The sequence below is a fragment of the Grammomys surdaster genome, unplaced genomic scaffold (assembly GCF_004785775.1).
Source record: "Grammomys surdaster isolate TR1022 unplaced genomic scaffold, NIH_TR_1.0 139, whole genome shotgun sequence".
NCBI lineage: Eukaryota > Metazoa > Chordata > Mammalia > Rodentia > Muridae > Grammomys > Grammomys surdaster.
Window position 1 is genome coordinate 3279796 of NW_021604597.1, and position 22091 is coordinate 3301886.

At 41.6% G+C, this 22091-nt stretch overlaps 1 pseudogene; it reads left to right on the forward strand.

Annotated features, from left to right (window-relative positions):
- The first annotated feature begins 17344 nt into the window (after positions 1 to 17344).
- On the forward strand, positions 17345 to 18533 carry LOC114617945 (annotated as a pseudogene).
- The last annotated feature ends 3558 nt before the right edge of the window (positions 18534 to 22091 follow it).

The following is a 22091-nucleotide window of genomic DNA, read 5'->3' on the forward strand; positions in this document are numbered from 1 at the left end:
AGAGAGAGAGAGAGAGAGAGAGAGAGAGAGAGAGAGAGAGAGAGAGAGAGAGAGAGAGAGAACACACATACATGACAGAGAGAGGTAGGAGGTCTTGGATGATATGATGAGCCAGGTACCACCCACAGGTCTAGGACTACCTATGAGTAAAGTCTGTACTTGATTTTCCACCATCAGCAGCCTCCAGTTGAGCAAACCTTGATGGCTGGATAGGGTTTCACTTTCAACCTCAGGCTGACAGAAATAGTCATGATTCACTCGAATTTCCTGTGAACAGCAATGACCTGGCTTCTCACACTCCAGGGAAGGCTGCACTGCAGTGTTCATGTCTCGGTCTCTGATTCTTCTCGCCCATTTGACATCACAGTCTGGATGGGCCATTGGTAATACAAATGACATTTTATACATGAACGTGGAGTCACCATGGCCAAAGCCAGAGTCACACCTGTGTACACACAAATTTTGAGTCAAGGACTCAATGCTCAGTTTAGCCTCTGAGTGGTACAAAATGGATCATCATCCAGGGTTCTGGTAAAAAAAAAATTTAAAAATGTAGTAAAATCTGAGTCTTAAATTCTAGTTCAGAATTTTTGCTCAATTGCATATTAGAGTAAATTTTCCAAATTGACTAGACCTTAATATATAAGAACTCCCAAGAGTAAAGAAGCTGGTATTTTGATATGTCCTTGCAAGCATAAGCAGCTGAGTTCAAATCCCAGAATTTGTGTAAAAGTCGGGCTGGTCTGCAACCCCATCCCTGGGGAGATGGAGATGGTGGATCCCTGGAACTTGGCCAGACACTCTAACCACATCGGGAAGTTCCAGGTTCAGAAAGAGGCCTGTCTCAAAAATAAGATGGCAAGCAACTGAAGATGGTCCGTAATGTCAACCTCTGGTCTTCGCAGGACCACAATCACCCCCCAACACACCACACACTTACACACATCCACACCTATCCCCCTCACACCTTTACAAATCCTTTCATATCTCCAATAGTGACAGCTTTTCCCAAACAGGTGACTCAGAGGGTATGATTTCAAGCTTGGAGTTTTGTTTGCTTCTAAAGAACAGAGACTCATTCCAACTAGTACCCACTTAAAAAAAAATGGAATCTGTTAAAAGAATTTGAGATTATCTCTTGGAATTTAAGGTGTTAGGATGTGGCCACACTCGGAATGAGGAATTAGCATATGGGCTGGCACCAGGAGACACCTCCTGCTGTCCTTGATTGTGTCATCTTTGCATGTTGTCTAAACTTAATTCTATGCCCAGTTCTCAAGTTCTCAAGTAGTTTCCTCTGAAAGAGAAAAGTACTAATAAACTCAGCTCAGTTTGAGATTGGCTCCCCTTGTCTATCTCAGTTAAGCTAACTAACATCACGTTGAATGACCAGTTTGCTGGGGGCCAGTCGTGAGGGTTGAGAGCCTTAGAGGCAGTTTCCTGCAAAGTACTGTATGCAAGGTAAGTCCATCTGAAGCAGCCTGCAACAACTGTCCAGATATGAAAGAGTTTACATCGATACAGGCGTACTGTAGACTTTTTTCTCTCCACGTTTTAGATTTTGCCAAAAGAGCAAAAGCGTTTCACAGATGGGAAAATGAAGGCAAAGAGTTGTCAATAAGTTGACTAAGGCTACTTGAAACCAGAGTTACTGGCTCCTAACTCAGGCTTAGAGACATCAAATATTCCTTGCACTGCAAGCATTGACTGGCTGCAGATGCTCTGTGGTCTTCAGAAAGGGGCAAGAAAAATTGCCAGATGATCTACGGTGAAACCAGGCAGAAAATCTAGTTGATTTGTGGCTCACTTCAGACTGTCTCACAAGACACCATTTCTCCTCCAAAGTGCAGACAGGTCTGCCAGGGAGGGGCCTGGTCCCTTGAGGAAGTTTTGGTCCAGATCAAATAGTGGTGGCTCAGCTCAGTCTGGGTGAGCCTGGCATTATTTTCACCAATAAAAAGGACTTTTAAAAATTAATGTTGAAATACTCTTCCATCATCCTGAAAGTATGCACTTTGCTCATCTGAAAAATACAACCATCTTGCCAGTTTCTGGTTGAAGTTTGTATGTGCTGCCTAGAATAACATTGAATCAGTATTTCTTTCAACATGAAGGTTTGGTAATGCTGCTCTTATTGGTTTTGCTTTTCTGTGTTCTCCTTACGGTCTTCTACATGAAGGCACACGCACATACAGATTGCATACCTTTGCCTACCGCACGCACAGACGCAAGCACACTTATGGACTGCATGTCACAAATTACCAGGATTTTTAAAGGGAGGTGTTTTGTGCTGAGCAACACCCTAGGGCCTAACTTCTTTATGCCAAGGGCTAACAAATCGAGGATTCCTTTTGCGGGCCTCATTTCTCCCCTGCAGAGAGTCTTGCTTATTGCATGGCTGAAGGTCCCACTGGTGGATTCCTGCATCATCATCATGATGTAGGTGATACTTGGCACCATGGTAGGTTAGATCCAGTTTGTGAGTTTGCAGTGCACCTTTCAGGGAAAGCAAAGTTAGTTATAATGGAGTTAGCACAGTGCTCTTTTGAGAATACCGCTATGACCTGTGGATGGGCTATTAAGAATTCTGAGGACAGAAGCCAGGTTCTTCATGATTTTCCAATTCAAGACAATTTGTGACATGGATAATCTTTGTGAGCATCACTGTTCCCCAGACACACATAGGAATAAAGCCATGACTTTGAGAGGCACAGTTACTGTCTTAGTCCAAAGATTTCTCTAGCCTTTACTTGTCACAGCTAGGCTTTCTTCTCCTGCCCCATTACCCCTAAGGTTCCCACAGTCAACCTCATTCCCACACAACATATGCCACTTGAGAGGGCAAAGGTCTACCTGAGACATAGATAATAGGGAACCAAAAAAAGAGCCACAGATAAGATTTCTGAATGTTTTCCTAGGACTGGCAAGTACGAGGCAAATAGTACTGTATTCACCTTCACACAGTTCTCCTTCTAAGATGTTGTTAGCTTTACACACACTAAAGGAAGACATGAGACTCCTGAATTAGAGCAAGGGGTTTTATCATTCCCATCAACAGCAGAAGTAATAATTTCAATTTTTCTTGCTGGTTTCCTAAGCTCCAGTCCCCATATGGATACACAAAGAGGCCCAGAAGATACCTGTATACATGAGCATAGTTTCCAGGCAAGATGCACACCCCACCTGACTCCAAGCCCCTACTTTATAGTCAAGAAAATGAGTTTTGGACATTAACAACATTTTTCAGGTGTTCTATTTTAAGGATATCAGAATGCCAGGCAAATTAAGGATCCCTCTGCAGAGACTGGTCTGCATCTTCAGCTTCAGCTCTGACTCCTTCCTGACCGGAGACCACAGAGCAGCTGCCATAGCAGGGCTCAGTAAAATGCCTGGAGGGGCAGTGGGAGAGCGATAGACTGCTAGACCTAGGATTGGCAGAACTTCTCTCTCCTGGTGGAATTTGTTTTTTCTTTTTCCAACTCTAGCCAAACCAGGTGTGCCTTCCCAAGGTGTGGGTCCCAGAAGGTGTGGATGCAAGTGAATATTCCCATTCTTAGATTCAAATGAGAAAACCTGAAGGTCAGGGCCTGGAACTATGGACTGTCAGGTTGAAAATGATTTCCAACTTCATTTTATCCAGTCGCCTTATTCTCTAGAAATATGAAAAAATATAAGAGAGAAGAAAAATCTTGACTTGCTAATCTGCTGTATTTCATGAGCCTGGACAGAACTAAAGCAAATTTGGAGACATAGCCCACCTTGGCAATCAGCTTTTAAAGAGTAATGATTGAGGGGATGGAAAGGTGGCTCAGCAGTTAAGAGCACTGACTGCTCTTCCAGAGGTCCTGAGTTCAATTCCTAGCAACCACATGGTGGCTCACAACCATCTGTAATGAGATCTGATGCCCTCTTCTGGTGTGTCTGAAGACATCAACAGTGTATTCACATACATAAAATAAATAAACAAATAAAAAAAGAGTAATGATTGATACTGATAAAATTGCAGAATAAAAGTTTTATTTGATCTTAAAATAGCAATAATCCATCCTGTAGCTCTAAAGCCATTCTTTGGGTCATTTATCCCACTAGGAATCTTACAGATTTTTCATCACCAAACTTCATATGAATTTTTAGGTGTGTGTAAAATAAAAACTACAGATAACTTCTCAATCATGAAGATTTTTGTCCAAACTTTTACCAAGCTAGTAGATTGCATTCATGTTGATATTTTCCCTCTATTCTTTTCTGTTAAGATATGTTTACAGAGTCTATAAACCACATGAGTCAATCAATACCAACCTTTATATGAGGAGATGCATGTACAAAGATTCTTATTTTTTAAACAGACATTTTCTAGCAATGGTTTAAAATGAGAAATATGAACAAGCATCAATTCCATCTGAGATCCAATAGCCTTCTTGAACTAGTCAAACCTAAGGGCTTAAAAAGAAACATCTTGCTAAGTTAGCCACAGAGGACACTTATCTCTGTGTGTGAAGTTGGGGTTTGAGGAGAGGCATGTACACATGTGTGCTAGACTCATGCATGCACCTCCCCACTGCTCAGACCACTAACCCTCTCTCCCAGTTTTCAAACACAGGATACTTTAAACTTCTGTTGTATGAAAATATTTTAAAGTAGGGATTTAGAAGAATTTCCTGGGTAAGAAACACCGACTGCTATTTGGAACACTTTCAGATGAATAGATGAGTAAGGGAAGCTTGGAGCTTTGAGCAGCTTCAAGCTAGGCATCCCCTAGGGTAAACAGCAGGGTGCTGTGAATTCCAAAGCCCTTGAGCTGCTGGCATTCCCAAGCTGTTCTCTAGAGTACTCATTCAGCTCCAGCCATCATGGAGGGCTTTCTTCCTTGAAGACATGTCTTGGTTAGTGTTTTACTGCTGTGAACAGACACCATGACCAAGGCAACTCTTACAAAGACAACATTTAATTGGGGCTGGCTTACTGGTTCAGAAGTTCAGTCCATTATCAAGCCAGGAACATGGCAGCATCCAGGCAGGTATGGTGCAGGAGCTGAGAATTCTACAATTTGTTCTGAAGGCAAAGAAGAGAAGACTGGCTTCCAGGCAGCTAGGACAAGGCCTATTCCCACATTGACACAACTACTCCAACAAGGCCACACCTCCTAATAGTGCCACTCCCTGGGCCATGCATATGCAAACCATCACAGGATACTAGCCTCATTCCTTTTGCACTGAGCTTTTATGCTCGTCCTTTCCTGTAAGGAATGCTTCCCTTCCAGACCTTCTAGGGCCTAGTCCATCACTTTTGTGCTCTTGATTCAGGTGTCACTACTTAGGTATTTTGTTCTCCATGATACTTAAAATTTGCTAACTTGTCTAATAGTCTACTTATTTATTTTGCATATCCTCTATCTTTCCCTTGCCAAAAAGGCAAACCCCTTTCAAGTCAGGAAGTTTTGCTTATGTCCTGCAAAGTTTAAAATGGCTTCGGACATGTAAGAGAAGACCAGATATATCAACTGAATATCTAAACAAAGCATGAGGATTAGCTACAATGCCAGCAAAATGCATGATGCTGTCTACAGGCAGGACATGCCGTCTGAAGGATGGAAGGGTTCTAGTTGTACAGTCACGCAGTTAAGATGTACTTACTATGAGGAAACATTCCCAAAAGAAGGGGAGAAAGTGGAGCTTCTGCCCTTAGGAGATAACAAGCCAATTGGAGAGACTAAACATATACTGTGTGGAAAATAATAGTCTAGATCCACAGAGCGTTAGAGCAGCAGGAGTGATTGAGCTCACGTGGCTACTTTTTAAAAGTAATGAGTCCAGAGCTTTAGCACAGGAGAAACTGTCAAACAGAAGCAAATCCACAAGAACTTGCACATTACCCAGCATTCAAGGGTGCTCTCATACCTGTAATGTGTAATGTGTACACATGGAAACTCTTTATTACATATATATGGAGAAGGTATTGTTTGCAAGGCCCACACATAAAATAAAATTTCTGGGCAAAAGCTTTGTTCCCTGAATAAACACACTTCCCCTGAGTAGCAGCATCAGCAACTCAAACTATGGAGAGCAAATTGAAACATTGCAAGAACATTCTGAACAAACCTCTGAGCTGGGATCTGGTGCCATCTGATGAAAACCAACTTTACCTTGTAGAGGTAGTCGGAAGGAAGTAAAGTTAACTGGAAAGTAGCCTGTGATGTGTTCTCTTGCTCTGTCTCCAGCACCACCCCTTTCTTTTTATGTTACGTCCCCCCGCCTTACATTTTGAAAGTCTCCCTCACATTTCTTAGATGGGCAAGTAATTTCTGTCCTCAGAGGAGAGCCAGCAAGGTAGTTATCAATCAAAGAAACTGGGAAGGAATGAGCATGTGTGTGAGTGTGTGTGTGTGTGTGTTCCTAGTCTGGTGCTGACTCATTGTGTGATCTCAGCCCCAAAAGCTTCAAGTTCTCTGGAAGAAAAGCATCACACAAAACAGAAGCTTATTATGGTAGCATCGGCTGCTGCTTTATTTGTCTAAAAATAATCCCCACTTTACTTCTGTTGTTGAAGCTGCTGGCTTCCCTCCCCATCCCCTTTCTCCTCCCTCCTTCTCTGTTTCTATTTTTTCTCCCTCCCACTCATTAAACCTTCTAATAAAACAATAAAGTAGCTCACAGAGGTGGGATACATTTAAGTTCCAAAATAGAAAGACATGCCTACATAAACTTGCCTCTGATTAAGAGTCCAGCAGGTTTAGATAGTAAAGTAATAGGCAAATATTGGAAGGATATTCAAGTATGTTTTTCATTGTCCAAGAAGGCATTATGTGCATTGAAATGGCTATTTTACAAGACTCTTCCTGAGGCCAAACTACATTGGACCTGGCACATAGTGAACTTGACCCCACAATGAAACTGTTCCATGATGCTCATTTTTTTTGTTTGTTTGTTTTGCAGTTCAGTGGTGAAAACAGATACACAGGAGAAAAACAAAACTCAGAATAAGCTCATTGTTATGAATATGTTACAGCAGATATTATAGTGTATAAATACATTAATATATTCATGAGTATTTACATGAGTATATACACACTCTTATTCATAAATCACATATTGTTTCAAACAGTGTATACATTGAAATGTGTGCAATGGAATACTTAAAGGATGAATTAGGGTTAGAATAAATACTCCTTTAAATATGTTGCTAATCACTAGGACTCCAAAATTCATAGTATAACATAAGCATCAATTGAGGGTCACCTTTGATGGCAATGAATCCGTATCAAAGACGTTTCTTTATAATGTCAAAGTTTTCTGTCAAATTCTTCTCATATGAGATTAGACCTCTGAATCTTAGGTTCGGTAGTATGCTGTCAAACAGTCCCCACTAGAAGGTCCACTTTGCGCCACCTCTTCCTGTGCTCTGCAATGCATTGTGGGTGTCATTGTGGCTTACTGCATATATTTTGCAGGATTAGTCCTAAGTGTTTTGTGATGGTTGGCTAATTAAAACTGTATCATATAATCCTCGTGTCCTTTCACAAAGCCACTTGTAAATGCTGCAGATTGTACACGCTGAAAACCACCGAGTCAAGAGGATCCTTGACTCTGGGCGGAAGTGATCCTCTCCTTTTATGTAACTTCTGACACGCAGACTCATCGGCGATAATACTGTGCAAGTCTGTTACAGGAGACCTGTGCTTACCACCAGGAAGACTTTCGAATGTAACATGATCTCAGTTCTGAAAACGTTTGTTGCTGATTGCTGCCAATGTTCATTTTCAGACGCCTGCCTTCCGGGAGTAGACCTGTCCAAATAAGACCGGCCTATCTTGGCCACTGAGGCGATAATAGTCAAGGGTCAGATTTTACTTTCATCGCGTTTTGTTCTCGCTTCTGCCACCTGTTGACATTCATCTTTCGCTTGTGGCTTATCGTTTTTAAAGAGATGAAATGGGATACTTCTTCGGTGCATTGTGTATGAAGTGAAATAATGACATGACGTCAGTGAAACAACGAATAAACTGCAAATATGTGGATGAGATTAAAGTGCATTATTATTTTGGCTGAAATAATAATGAAAGAGAATGCACCCATGAAAGAGAATGCACTCTACGATTCTAGTTCTATGAAACCCAGGAAAAGGCAAACTAATCCATGGTGACAGAACCAGGGTAGAGGCTGCTCTTTCAGGTATGAGGAGGCAGCACACCGGGAAGCACACCGTGGGAGCTGCTGAAAAAGGTTCTGGAGAAGAACATCCTATTTCTTGACAAGGATATGGATTATGTGGGGGTATGCATTACCAGAACTCACTGATATTATAGAGTTAAGATCTATAGATTTTTACGGTATGGAATAAAAAAAGATATGTATACTGCACTGAGGTATCCACTATAACCACAATAAAATTTTAAAAGCGTCATAAATTATTTGTAATGAATTGATATTGGTCTTAAGACACCTTACGCAGTCATTTAGATGCAATAAAGTTAGGACACGGAAGGTGGGAACGTGAATATTAACACAGTAGAACATTTATAATAATAAGTGTTAGTCCATTGTATATGGACTATGTACTATGTGACTGCACTATTACTAACCCACAAGGAAAAAACACTTAGGCAGACAAAAATCTGAATAATTTCTCCATATACTAATATGCACTAGATGGAAGAGCTGAATTTGAAATTCAGATCTCTGTGACCATGGAGTCCAGCCTTCAACCACTGGCACAAATTTCTTCTTAAAGAACAACATGAGTATTCCTATCTTTCTATGACATCTTGTTTATCCCATGTGCATACTATCCCAGGAAGCATGCTGTGTCCTGTCATTATCTGCATAGGATTATTATTCCTGTCTCCCTTATATGTGAGGACTTTGAGGCTCAGAGAGGCTGAGCATCTACCTCTAGGTCACACAGTAAGTATCAGTGTATGGTTACAATCAAGAGCAGGGAAATGCAAGATTTGTTATTTCTACAGCTGGTGATTTATTGGACTCAATGGTAGAGAAGATTTTAAAAATCACACATTGCTAGGCTCTATATTTAGTTTCTTTTTTTTTTTTGAAAAATCATATCCCAGAGTAATTTGTAAAAATAAGACCGATGGTAATGCTAAAAACAACAACAACAAAAGCCAAAACAACAACAACAACAACAACAAAATTATTATCTGTCCCAACGTTTCCCTGTTCCTCCAATGAGACCCCTCTCTAGCCTCACCACCCACACTTTAAGTTCCATGTAATTATCTTATTTTTAAAAACTGAACCGAGAGACCTCTTGTGGTGATTAGTAGACAGACAGGAGCCACCACCTATAAATCTTGGTTTCCTTCTTGTATTTCCTGCTGTCTGGCTGCAACATTGGATACAAAGTAAGGGACACCTGGGGCTCTTTAGCATTTGTAACTTTCGAGCTGACTTACCTTTATAGCCACTCTGTAACCTGAGGTCAGATCCGTAATGTTCATTTCTGTGATTCCCTTAAACTCCTGGGAAGATCCTGCACTGCCACATGATTCATAGCGCTTTGTTGGAACAATGAAGATAACTATATAAAATAGCTTATTATATAATGATATTTTCTAGGGAACCTAGAGATCTTACTCATTTATATGCAAAGTGATTTGCCAAGGAAATCCAGGTCTTTGTTTTGTCACGAAAAATTAATTGAAGGCAATTTTGTACCTAGCTATACAGTATCTACAGCACCGCCTATGTACAGACGTGTTCAAAGGATGTGGTGCCTTCCACGAGATGCCACAAGACTGATTGTACATGGGTTGCAGTGTTCACACTTAACACCCGTTATGTCCTGAGAGAGCCATGAGGTTGGAAGCCAGTGCTCAAGGTACAGCATCATCTCACTCAGCAGAGTGAATGAGCATTGGGCCATTACAAAGGTCATTCTTTGAAAATGCCTCAGAAATAAAGATGAGGTCGTTAAACATGGCTGTATTCAGAGTGGACGACCAAAGGTGGTCTGTGAGGGTGACATTAAGAGGAAACAATTAAAAAGCAGTTGATTTGTCAAACTGGGAGAACAAACACAGATGGGGATTGAGAGTGTACAGAAGGGAGAGTTCAGGTAGTGGTAGAGAGACAGAGGAGTGGAAAGTTCCAGAAATTAGCTAACAGCTGCTGCCTACCTCTACCCTCTAAAAGGATGAGTCGTTCTCTTCTCTGAAATTTCATAGAAACAGACCATGTAGCATGCAGCGTCTTGTATATAGCTATGTAAGCTAGTATGATTCTTTTGAGAGTCATGTTCATTGTTTGCAGTACTTTTAGGTTTTAAAATAGCATTGGCTTTGGTATCCAATGTTAATTGTACAGCTTCTTTCCTACCAACAGTTTGAAGTATCTCCAGATCATCAGGGAACAGATTTCATTTGTCCCCTGTTGTATAACAGTTTCTTTGGAGACAGAAACATTCTTTCTGTGGTAGCTCCTTAAAAAGGTAGGTTAACAACTCAAAATAGCTTCAAGAAGTCCCTGAAACTGACAAGGCTCACTATTGCCCCTCCTTCCAAGAAAAAGCAATAAAAGCTGAGAGTCTCTGCAAAGAAGACTCTGACCAGCTGCTTGGAAGAAGCAGAAACCAGCAACTAGCCTAGAAGAGGGTTAGTTAGACCAACGGAGGCACCAGGGACCTACATGTGAGTGCATCCCACTTAAACAGTTTTCACTGATCACTTCCTGTTAGGAGGAGATGCAAAAGGATCAGCTGAGGGCAATGAGGGATGTGTGAGAAAACTTCCTGCGATGATACCACATGCATGTCTACTGACCCCAGATAGGAAATCCATGACAAATCAAAAGAACAACCTTAGCTGGTTGGTTTCAGGTAAGATGGAAAACTATGTCTCCAGTCACTGATCAGCCACTACACAACAGTGGTCTCAGGACTGTGTTGGTGTACGTGTGCAGTTTGCTCTGACCCAGTTCCAGGTTTTCTCCAGCTCAGTCTCATTGATGTCACCACTGGCACAAGTGACTGGGTCATTTCCAGAGTCCACCGGGTCCCACAGACAAAAGAAGGAGCATGACTGCCAGGAGAGCCTGTATACGCCTTACCAGCTTTATCCACCCCCAGTTTGTACGTTTTCCTTACCAATGAACATGTTGGCAACCACATAGACTACAGTGAGTTGCACTGAGAGCCATTTGGTACCAGATTTCTCTAATTTAGCTTTCAGCCTTTAAAGAAGAAGCATCGTTGAGTGAAAATTTGACTGCGACAATTATACAGAGAGAAACAGTTATCTCTATCATGTGAAATTTAGAAGAGGCTTAGATATAAATTCCAGGGCATACATGTCAACATATTCCTAAATCCATATTCAGAGTCTTTAAAATAATGTCTACACAACATGTTTAAGATGAAGCGTTTATCTATTTGACATAGATGCCTGACAAGTTCCTCACACACTTAGTAAAACCAGCATGCTAGGACCAGTGCACACTGGGACTCTAGGAAAAGGTCTACAAGATCCTGTACCAAAGAACCATCTTCCTCCTCAAGATTTCTCCACAGCAAAGTTATACAACAAAGCTATTACTTGGACCAAGTAGTGTAGTGAACGGCCTGCTTTTGTTTCAAGTTAGGACTGAGTATCTGCACCCGTTTCATAATTGGAAACATATAGTCTTTACATGACTAAGCTAGTTAACATATTTAATTCTCACCCACCACGTTAAAAGCAACCCACAAAGTCACCCATAATTTTTAGCTGTAAAGAATTTCATAAACAATGCTACAAAAATGTTGTCTGAGGTATATGATTAGCTTGGCATCACCAATCCAGGGCACTTCAAAAGTGACTCACTTTAAGGCTTGAGGTGATTGCTCAGTGGACAAAGCACTTCCTGGGTAAGCAGAGGGGACTGAGTTCAAATCCCAGACCCCATGTAAAACTGTGCATGGTGATATGTTTCTGTAATCCCAGTGGAGTTTGGGGAGCTAGAAATGGGAGAATCTCTGGAACTTTGCCGACCAACCAGCCTGGAGTACTGGACTATGAAGTACAGCTGACAAGGTGAATGCCAGGAAATGAGACAGGTGTCCTTGTAGAAGGTAAGGGCTGATGACTCACACAAGGTGAGAAGTGATAACTGACACTCTAGGCTGTCCATTGACCCCATGCTGGTGCCAGGACACACACATGGGGACCATCTCCACCCTCACCCCATACCACATCCACAACGTTTTTAAAATTCATTCATTTGGGGAGAACATGTACATAATTTGTGTGAAATTCTGGTTTAGATGACAGTTAGCAACAAATACTTATTATGTTCCTTTTGTATTTGAAATGTCATTATTATAGTCACATGATGATAAAACTATATAAGAAATTTAATTACATCATTCCCTCCTTAAGCCAAGGAAGCCCAATGTACAATGTGTTTTCCCATCAAAGGTTTGCTAATTGTTTTTTTCCAACTTCCAAATATACTTTTATTGCAAAATCTATTAAATCTGTAGCTGCTGTTCACTTTAGGAGGTGTTGAGTTTGGTTCATGTGTACACATTTTTCAGAGTTAGGTAGTAACAGATTTTCAGCATCTTTTAAAAATTGTCTTATTAGGAGAAGATACTCATCTCCTGCCCCTCTCACTGCTTCTCCCGTATCATGAGGCTTTCCCTGTTACTTTTCTCAGTGTGTTACCTGTCAATCATATCCTACCTTCACTTGCCCTCCCCACCACCAGTGTCTTAGCTTTGGATTGTCACGTTTCCTAGCCCTTGCTTTCTACAGTAAAAGCAAAAGACAGCAACAGAAGGAAGTTTGAGTGTTTGGATCTCTTTCTGATTTATAAGTTCTGCACCATATCTACCAAGTTATGTATATTCTGAAAGCCTTTTTCATATATAATCTATCTTTTCATTTTTGTATAAAAGTATAGAACCTGATTTAGTTCATGGCTAAAGATATTGGAGTAGTTTTCTCGAAAAACCAATTTTCCTTTTGCATTTCCAGGATTTTTTCTTTCAGCTGAATCCAAGATACCACTTCAGTGCTACTGAGATGGAAATTCAAAGAGAGAAAAAGTCAATATTAGTAAGCTATGTTTAGTCATTTGCTTAGGGATTTTGCATCACCTTTGAAGTAAGACAAAACAAAAGGGTTTTATATGGAATCTCATTGTGCCTGTTAAAGAAATTCTCCAGGCAGCTAATGGGGCTATAGTCAAGTTTTCTATTGCTACAATAAAACACCGTGACCAGTTGGGGAGAAAGGGGTTTATTGAGCTTATACTTCGATATAACTGTTCATCGTTGAAGGATATCAGGTCAGGAACTTAAACGGGAGGAAACTTGGAGGCAGGATCTGATGCAGAGGCCATGGAGGGGTGCTGCTTACTTGCTTGTTCTCCATGGCTTGCTCAGCCTGCTTTGTTATGGAACCCAGGGCAACCATACCAGGGATGGCCCCACCCACAAGGGGCTGGGCCCTCTCTCATCAATCACTAATTAAGGAAATGCTCTATAGGCTTGTATACAGCTGGATCTTATGGAGGCATCTTCTCATTTGAAGTTCGCTCCTTTCAAATGACTCCAGCTTGTGTCAAATTGACATATGACTAGCCAGTATGGGTGCTGACCTAAGAGATTTCCATTAGATCTGTGAGAGTGGCCACAAAGAGTTCTAGTACCCTCCCACTGTAGGAAAAGCCATTCACCCAGGGACCAGTCACAGACACACTTCAGAGGAAGCTAACATGAGTCAAGACAAAAGGAAGGCTTATATGTTGGATAGCATGCACAGAATGAAATAATTATAAATCCTTAAAGATTTAATAAATAATATAGTTTGCTATGTAACCAATTATATTTTATTTCCTTAATTTTGTGGGTTACCTATTTGAATGTAATAAAAATTTCTGTAACTGTTCAAAATAATGGGAGTTACAAACTAAGACTGTCTGTCCGTATCTTTACACAGATGACATAAGATGCAAGCTGACCTAGCTATAGTAACAAGACAGATACAATACAGACAGTGCACTGGACCCTGATCAGCAGAGCCAGGAAGAACATTTGATGGGCAATTCATGAACTATTTAATATTCTCACATGCTTAATTTCACCAGAAAAATACCTGCAGTGATGGCTAACTTATATCACCTATGAAGACTCATTTTTGGATATGCATACCTGTGAAGGAGGTTAGCCTTTCTGGAAGAGATTAGATTAACCTTTGAATCAGTGAAGACGACCCCCTTCCCAATATGAGTGGGCATCACCTCTCTCTCCTTTTCTACCTGGATATTCATCTTCAGCAGCTTACAAGCATCATAGCTCTTAACTCTAAGGCCTTCAGATTGACATGTGCCACACCCTGTCATTCCCAACAGCCTTTTTCTGATCCTTAGATCCAGACTGTTGCTGAACCACATCAGCAGTGCTGTTTCTGCAGCCTGTACACAGCATGTGCTGGTCCCATTCAAATCATGACATCCATCCATTCCTCTCTGTGTATATCTGTGTATATCATGGAGGTTCCTTTCTCTTCAGAGCCGTGAGTGTCAAGACTCTGTAGGTCGTGAACTGCCAGAAAAGTAGAGAGAGGAAAAATCTCTAAGCTTTTTTTTTTAAAAAGTTACTTTGCATGTACTTCTCTGGTGAACTCTCATATTCCGGAACATTGGTATATTAATAGCCTACATTACTTTAAAAGTTCACTCTGTATGAAATTTTCGAAGAATGAATAAGAAAAAGACTGAAAAAGTTTTCAGTTAGTGCTTCATTTGGAGCAATAAGATTCATCCTTAGACGTTACACTAGATAAATCCCGCAGTAGCTGAGTTTGAAACATAAATGTGCCTTCCACGTTTTAATTTTCTACAACCCAACAATGATTTGTCCTGGGCTGTGCCCCTACGAGTAGATTTGGGGGAGAAAATGGGCTCAGGGTGGGGGAAGGGACTAAGGCAGGTGCAGAGCTTAGTAACCAGGGTGAGCAGGACAGGCTATTAGGCAGAAGGTGGCAGAAAAGTGAATAGCTCAGGCTAGCCTTCACCTTCTGAAAGCAGGGATTCCTTAGCATCACCATTGCTGGCCACAAAGCAGCGTTCACAGTCATTCGGGGGCCAGCGTGAGCAACCTGCCTAAGGCAGGTGTCTGGGATGCTGAGTGACACATGACTGTAGACCTGACCTAAATTTGGAAGCTTCTCTGTCTTTGCGAGAGATGTCAGACACACACACACACACACACTGACCTTCAGTTCACCCATTCAATCCTTTCCCCGCACATCACACACCTCTCCCTGAGGAGTCTGCCGACGCATTTTAGCCCAGAACAAGAAAGAAACGGGCCTCAGAGGTAATTTCAGGATTCTGTCTCTCAGGAGGCACGAAGCTACTTAAAATTTCTATAAAAGAACAAAATCTAAGTGACTTTGGTTTCTAGTCCATTAGGCTTCTGTTGCAAGGACTGTACCTGACAGGTTAACCCAGGAGGAGTGGGTCACCTAGTATTCTACAGTTATGCCTGTCTTTGGCTCTAGCACCTGGAGGGGCTCAATGGAGACATCACTAAGCAGCATGGTTTCTGTGTCACTGTCGTAGTCAGTGGAGTGTCTGTAGCAAACAGACCTAGTAATACCAGAAACCCAGACAGTAGTAAGAAATAAACTGAATGCTGCACAGGAGAATGCTTCTCATTATAAAGTGCTGTGCAAATGCTTATTAGAAGTATTACCTTCTATAGCGAGAAATTATAGGTTTGCTATAATTTGGTCTTTAAGTCCTAAAATGGCATAGCTATGAAAACATTATGAAATTCTAGTCTTTACCGTGATTTCTTAGCCTATGACTTAAATTTCCTTTGTGTTTCTTCTGCTCCCCCAGCCCCAGTCTTGTAAGATCCCACTGATCAAACAACAACGCTCTTGGCAGGGGTTACTTTATTTTTCTAAGAACTAGAGTCTATGATACCTTAAGATCTCCTCTAAAATGACTTGATGCTATGATTATGTTGTTTTTGAAACATTTTCCGTAGCAAGGACTCACATCTACCACTGCTTTGAAACTGTATATGTGATCAAAAATTATTTGGGGGAACAACTGAGCAGTGAGCATATCTTTGAAATAGGGCTGGTATCTAAGTTAGTGTCCTGATACCCAAGTGACGCTTGGCAGTGGGAAGTGGGAACTCACTCTTCCTGCTATTGCACTGTTATGGTACACAACGAACAAGATGACCCTGAACGTTCAAGAGCTCTTCTCAGAGGCACCTCTGTGGACCACTGCCTTGTTTTTCTATCTAAGGTGTCTGAGGTTTTTCTTTTGTTCTATATAAAATATGAGATTTTACAATGGGTCAACCTCCAAGGCTTTTTTCAAATCTGATTTCAGACTCTGTACATCTTTTTTCAACATCTTGTGTCCTATAAGGTGAGCATTAAAACATGTCAGTTGTCTTTAAGAGTTTTGTCTAACTGCAGAAATTCAGTTATACTAAATTCTATATACTAAAGAGCCACAAGATGTTCCTAGGTCTGGATAGCTATGTATTTAAACTGTCTATGGCAGCTAGACACCAAGTATGGTTCCCTTAAGGATAAGCCATGGTCTGTTACATTAACAAATAGACTTTGGATCTCAGTGGTTAGCAGAACAAAAAGTGTCTGAGGTTTGTTTGTTTGTTTGTTTGTTCTATATAAAACATGAGATTTCCAAAGAGTCAACCTCCAAGGCTTTCTTCAAATCTGATTTCATACTCTGTACATAAGGCCAATGAATACCTGTAGCTATTGTCCTGACTTTTCTTTACATAGTACCTTGGGGGTTTAGGCTCCTCTTGTCTTGTGATGCCACCTCTAACCATGTGGTTTCCTGAGTTACTGAGACAAGAAGAGAGAGATGAAGGTATCCCCAGCTCTGAAATGCCTCAACATGGAAGTGATAGGTGTATAGAAATAATTTCCTCAAGGGATCGGTCAAAATGAACCAAGTTATTTTAGCAAATTGTGGGTCAGCTGGGAAACGTAGGGAAGGACCTAGAGAGTGGAACCATCACTGCTTGTAGATGCCGCTGCTTCCACTGAAATCCTATTCCAAATTTTGGACTTGGATCCCATTCTGGCTTCACAGAGAGAAAACAAGAGACCACTGTTGCCTTCTTTCTTCCCCTGGTTCCTTATACTCAACATGGGTGCCCTGAAGATAGAGCTTTCTGCGCTGGGAGAATCACCTGCTGCAACTCTTCATCACTATGTCATTGAACATTTTGTCACTTCTAAGATTAAACTTAATTCTAGAGTTATATAGTCCCATGTTAAAAGCTTCAAACACAGCAGTTATTTGTCATACAAATATAGACTTGGGCTCCATTGTTCAGGATTAAGCGGGCCATGAAGGGTGACAGAGGACGTGGTCGTGGTGGGCGCTTTGGTTCCAGAGGCGGGCCTGGAGCAGGGTTCAGGCCGTTTGTGCCCCATATCCCTTTTGATTTCTATTTGTGTGAAATGGCTTTTCCCCGGGTGAAGCCAGCACCTGATGAAACCTCCTTCAGTGAAGCCTTGCTGAAGCGGAATCAAGACCTTGCTCCCAATTCTGCTGAGCAGGCTTCTATCCTTTCTTTGGTGACAAAAATCAACAATGTGATTGACAACTTGATTGTGGCTCCAGGGACATTTGAAGTGCAAATTGAAGAAGTCCGGCAGGTAGGATCATATAAAAAGGGGACAATGACCACAGGACACAATGTGGCTGACCTGGTGGTAATACTAAAGATTCTGCCAACTTTGGAAGCTGTTGCCGCCCTGGGGAACAAAGTTGTGGAAAGCCTAAGGGCACAGGATCCCTCCGAAGTTTTGACCACGCTGACTAATGAAACTGGCTTTGAAATTAGCTCTTCTGATGCTACGGTGAAAATTCTCATTACAACAGTGCCACCCAATCTCCGAAAACTCGATCCAGAACTCCATCTGGATATCAAGGTGATGCAGAGTGCCTTAGCGGCCATCCGGCATGCCCGCTGGTTTGAAGAAAATGCCTCTCAGTCCACAGTTAAAGTTCTCATCAGATTGCTAAAGGACTTACGGATTCGTTTTCCTGGCTTTGAGCCTCTCACACCCTGGATCCTTGACCTACTTGGGCACTATGCTGTGATGAACAACCCCACCGGACAGCCTTTGGCCCTGAATGTGGCATACAGGCCCTGCTTGCAGATTCTGGCTGCAGGACTGTTCTTGCCAGGGTCAGTGGGCATCACTGACCCCTGTGAGAGTGGTAACTTCAGGGTACACAGTTATGACCCTAGAACAGCAGGATATGGTCTGCTACACAGCTCAGACTCTGGTTCGAATTCTCTCCCATGGAGGCTTTAGGAAGATCCTCGGCCAAGAGGGGGATGCCAGCTATCTTGCTTCTGAAATCTCTACCTGGGATGGAGTGATTGTGACACCTTCAGAAAAGGCTTATGAGAAGCCGCCTGAGAAGAAGGAGGGAGAGGAAGAAGAGGAGAACACAGAAGAACCACCTCAAGGGGAAGAAGAAGAAATCATGGAGACGCAGGAATGACCTTCCCTTTACTGTTTCTCCCCAAGGGAAGATGAACCTAAGCCAGCCACCATGGGGCTTTAGATGGTGGCATTTCTGCGGCATAGGGAGATAGCAGGAAGGAAAACAAACTGTAAAGAAAAAAAACGCTACTGTTTTGATGGTGGCTAAGCAGCTAGAAGTCTCCCATTTGTGACTGCACATGCCATCCGTCCATCTGTAATGAAGCAGAATGCCACACATTCCCAATATTTAAACCTAACCACTCCCAACCAGTATTTTTTGTTGAAACGTTGTAACTGTCATTGAGTATCTGGGGATTTTTTTTTCTAAGAAAAATGATTAAAGTACTTCCTACTGGGAAAAAAAAATATAGACTTGGACAACCAAGGACTGTGTCTACCCCTAAATTCTAATAATGGTTTAATTTTGTTAAGAATATTAGGATATTTTTGTTAACAAAATTAGAAATACATATACACATACTCATACTCATACTCATACACATACACATATACATATAAAATTCTTCCTTGGTTTCCGTTTCACCAAATTAGGCTGAAATTGCTAAGTAGATCAATTTCTTTTTGACAGAAAATGCTTTCCTTTGAGCTGCCCATGTGAGCATTTGAAGGAAAGAAGAGGGAAACAGCCTAGAGTACGGTTTGCAAGCTTCCTAATGCAGCTTTCATTTCATTTCATTCCTTTAATGAAGTTGCTCGTGCCGTGGTGACCCCCCCACACACAACCACAGATTTACTTTCATTGCTCCTTCATAACTGTAATTTTGATACTGCCGTAAGTCAGAATGTAGATATCTGTTTTCTGTGAAAGGGTCATTCGAATCCCAAAGAGGTTGTGACTTACAGATTGAGACCCCTGGTTTAGCGGCCCTGACCAGTTCTTTGTCACTCTTTCTTCTTGTTGCCCACATAAACCTGGACATATGTGCAACCTAAGCCAGTTCAGTTCCCTCGGGGCCCTCTTGGCTGACATTTATGGCTACTGTGAGTCCTATAACAGTTTATGTGTGCCCGTTACATCATTTGTCACTTAGTGCTATAAATTGGGGTTCTTCCTTTAGCATGACAACATACCTGACTCATTTCTATGTGCTTGTCCTAGAGTCCTAAAGCAGTGCATTGTCAGCAGGGACTCCACAAATACTCACAGAAAGCAAGCACAAAGATGCCCTGTGCTGTGCTTTAACACCAGGAAAGAACGCACACAGAATGGAGAGGGGTGACAAGACCAACATGGTGAGTCTTGATGTTCCGTGAGACTCGGTGACGCACATGGGCATTTATTATAATGTCCTCTCTACTATTATGTGATAGTTTGAAACTTTTAATAGAACTTTAAATAACATCAACTAATCCAATGTTTTATTTAAAAAAAAAAAAACCTTTAATGGAATTGTTGCTGTTACTGGAAGATCTTCTGCAGCAGACGGTTGAGCAGAAGACTGCATTCTAATAGGTTGGATTCACAACAGGGAGATTATAAATTAGTATATAAACATTTTTGGCTTCCAGGTTGCTATAGTGTTTCCAGGACATGAATTCTGTGGGTCTCTATTTACTACCGATGTTAGTGCTCTCAGGTTGATATGGTTCCGGTTCTAGCTCCGGTTCCAGCTTTGTGACTGGCCCTTTCTTCCTGCAAAGTTCTGTTCCCTTTGTGATACTCACACATCAGAATGATTTTCTAACACAATTTCTGTAAATCTTCATGGAATACTAATATTTCTATTCAGTTTTATCAGCTGATCCAGAAGCATAACCATGGGTAGCCCCGCCCCCTTTGCTCTCTATACCCTCCTTATATGAGAAATCACTTGTAAAATAAACTTTTTTATTTTAATATAGTTTGTTATTCACAAGTGTGAAGGCAGTCCCCATACATCTTGTACTTAATGTATAGTGTTACTGATATCTTTTCTTTGTTTTATTTGTTTGGGTCTTTTGTTTTGTTTTTCAGGACAGGGTTTCTCTTTGTAGCTTTGGTTATCCTGGACTTGCTCTGTAGACCAGGCTGGCCTCAAACTCATAGAGATCTGCCTGTTTCTGCTTCCTGGCTCCCCAGCACAGGAATTAAAGGTCTGTTCCACTACTGCCTACTGTTATTAATACTTTAAAGTTGGACCAGTGTATAGGACTAATTAATTAAATGGGCAATTACTATTTAGCCTATATTTTATTCAGACTTTCTTGATTTTGATTCAGTGCCCGGCCCAAGATCTACCCATTTTGTTTGCTGGTTGTGGGGAGTGGAGGGACCCCAAGTGAGTGGAGTTCTGGGTGACTGTGAGCTGTTGTCATGTTCAGAGGGAAATATATGGAATGGGAAATGTCCAGGATGGGGAATTCTGCTTCATTTGTGGCTATTGATCGTGTATGCAGAAAATGCCCGCCATTGCTTCCTACAGAGTGAAGACTGTGCCCCTGAAGACAACTATTCCTGCTGAAATTAGTTGAATCTATTCCCTTGCTCCAGCTGGCCATCATTAACCCAGTGTCTTTGCTTATCTACAAGTAACCCCACCTCTAATAAGTAACCCTCTAATGCGGAGACATTTCTCCTGCTGAGAGCAGTCTATCTGATCCCAGCTTTGTATCTGTCAGACTGTCTGTCTGTCTGTCTGTCTGGGTTTTTTTTTTCTTCATTTCCTTACTACCCTTAAGTCAAGACCAATTCTCTGGAGGCTGAACAAAAACTTTGCATATGGTCATGTGTGAAATAATTTTTAATGAAAAATATTTTTGAGATTATAAGTTAATTATGCTTCTCCAAACTGCTCTATCTATCCTTTCCCACTGTCCTTCAAGTTCCTGGCCTCTTTTTTTCATTGTTATTGCACACTTATATGTATTTATATGTACATATATAGTCCTAAATATAACCTGTTGAGTCCATACAATGTTTTCACGACTGTCTGCTTGGCACTGGGCAACACATTGATGTGTTCCTCCCCAGGGAGGATCACCTCTCCTACCTGGGGAGGACCACCTCTACCACTCCCAGCTTTCCTCAGTCTCCTGTAACTCTTTGTGTAAGGTTGAGGCCTGATGGACTTTTTCTTGTAAATGAACACTTTTGTTTTTTTCTCTAAGCTACAATATCAAACCAATGATGTTTTGAATATTCATCTATTGATACCCCGCAGAAAACAAATAAATAATAAGTAAATAAAAATTTTAAAGAACCAAACCATAGCACCCTGACTAAAGGCCAGGAGCAAGATGGAGACCTGGCCCAGGCAAACTGCATGTTCAGGAAATGGCTGTCTACAGCCTGCCAGTGCTCAAAGGGGCCTGCTTGGCTTAAGCACAGGCTGAATAATCATCTTGCCAAGGTCCAATGAAATCCTGGCATGCCAGCCACACTGTCTTCACCGTGAGGTCCTGACATTACCTCCACTCTTTCCATGAGGATTGCCAGCCGCTGCTGCAGCAGAGAGCATCCTGGGCAAAGCCCAGTGCTGACCATGGGAAGGACTGATAGAGCAGTGTGTGGCTGCACAGACCTCCTGGGCAGCAACTTATTACAACTCCATTGAAGTGCCTCAGAGGCACACTGACCCCTGAAAAGGAA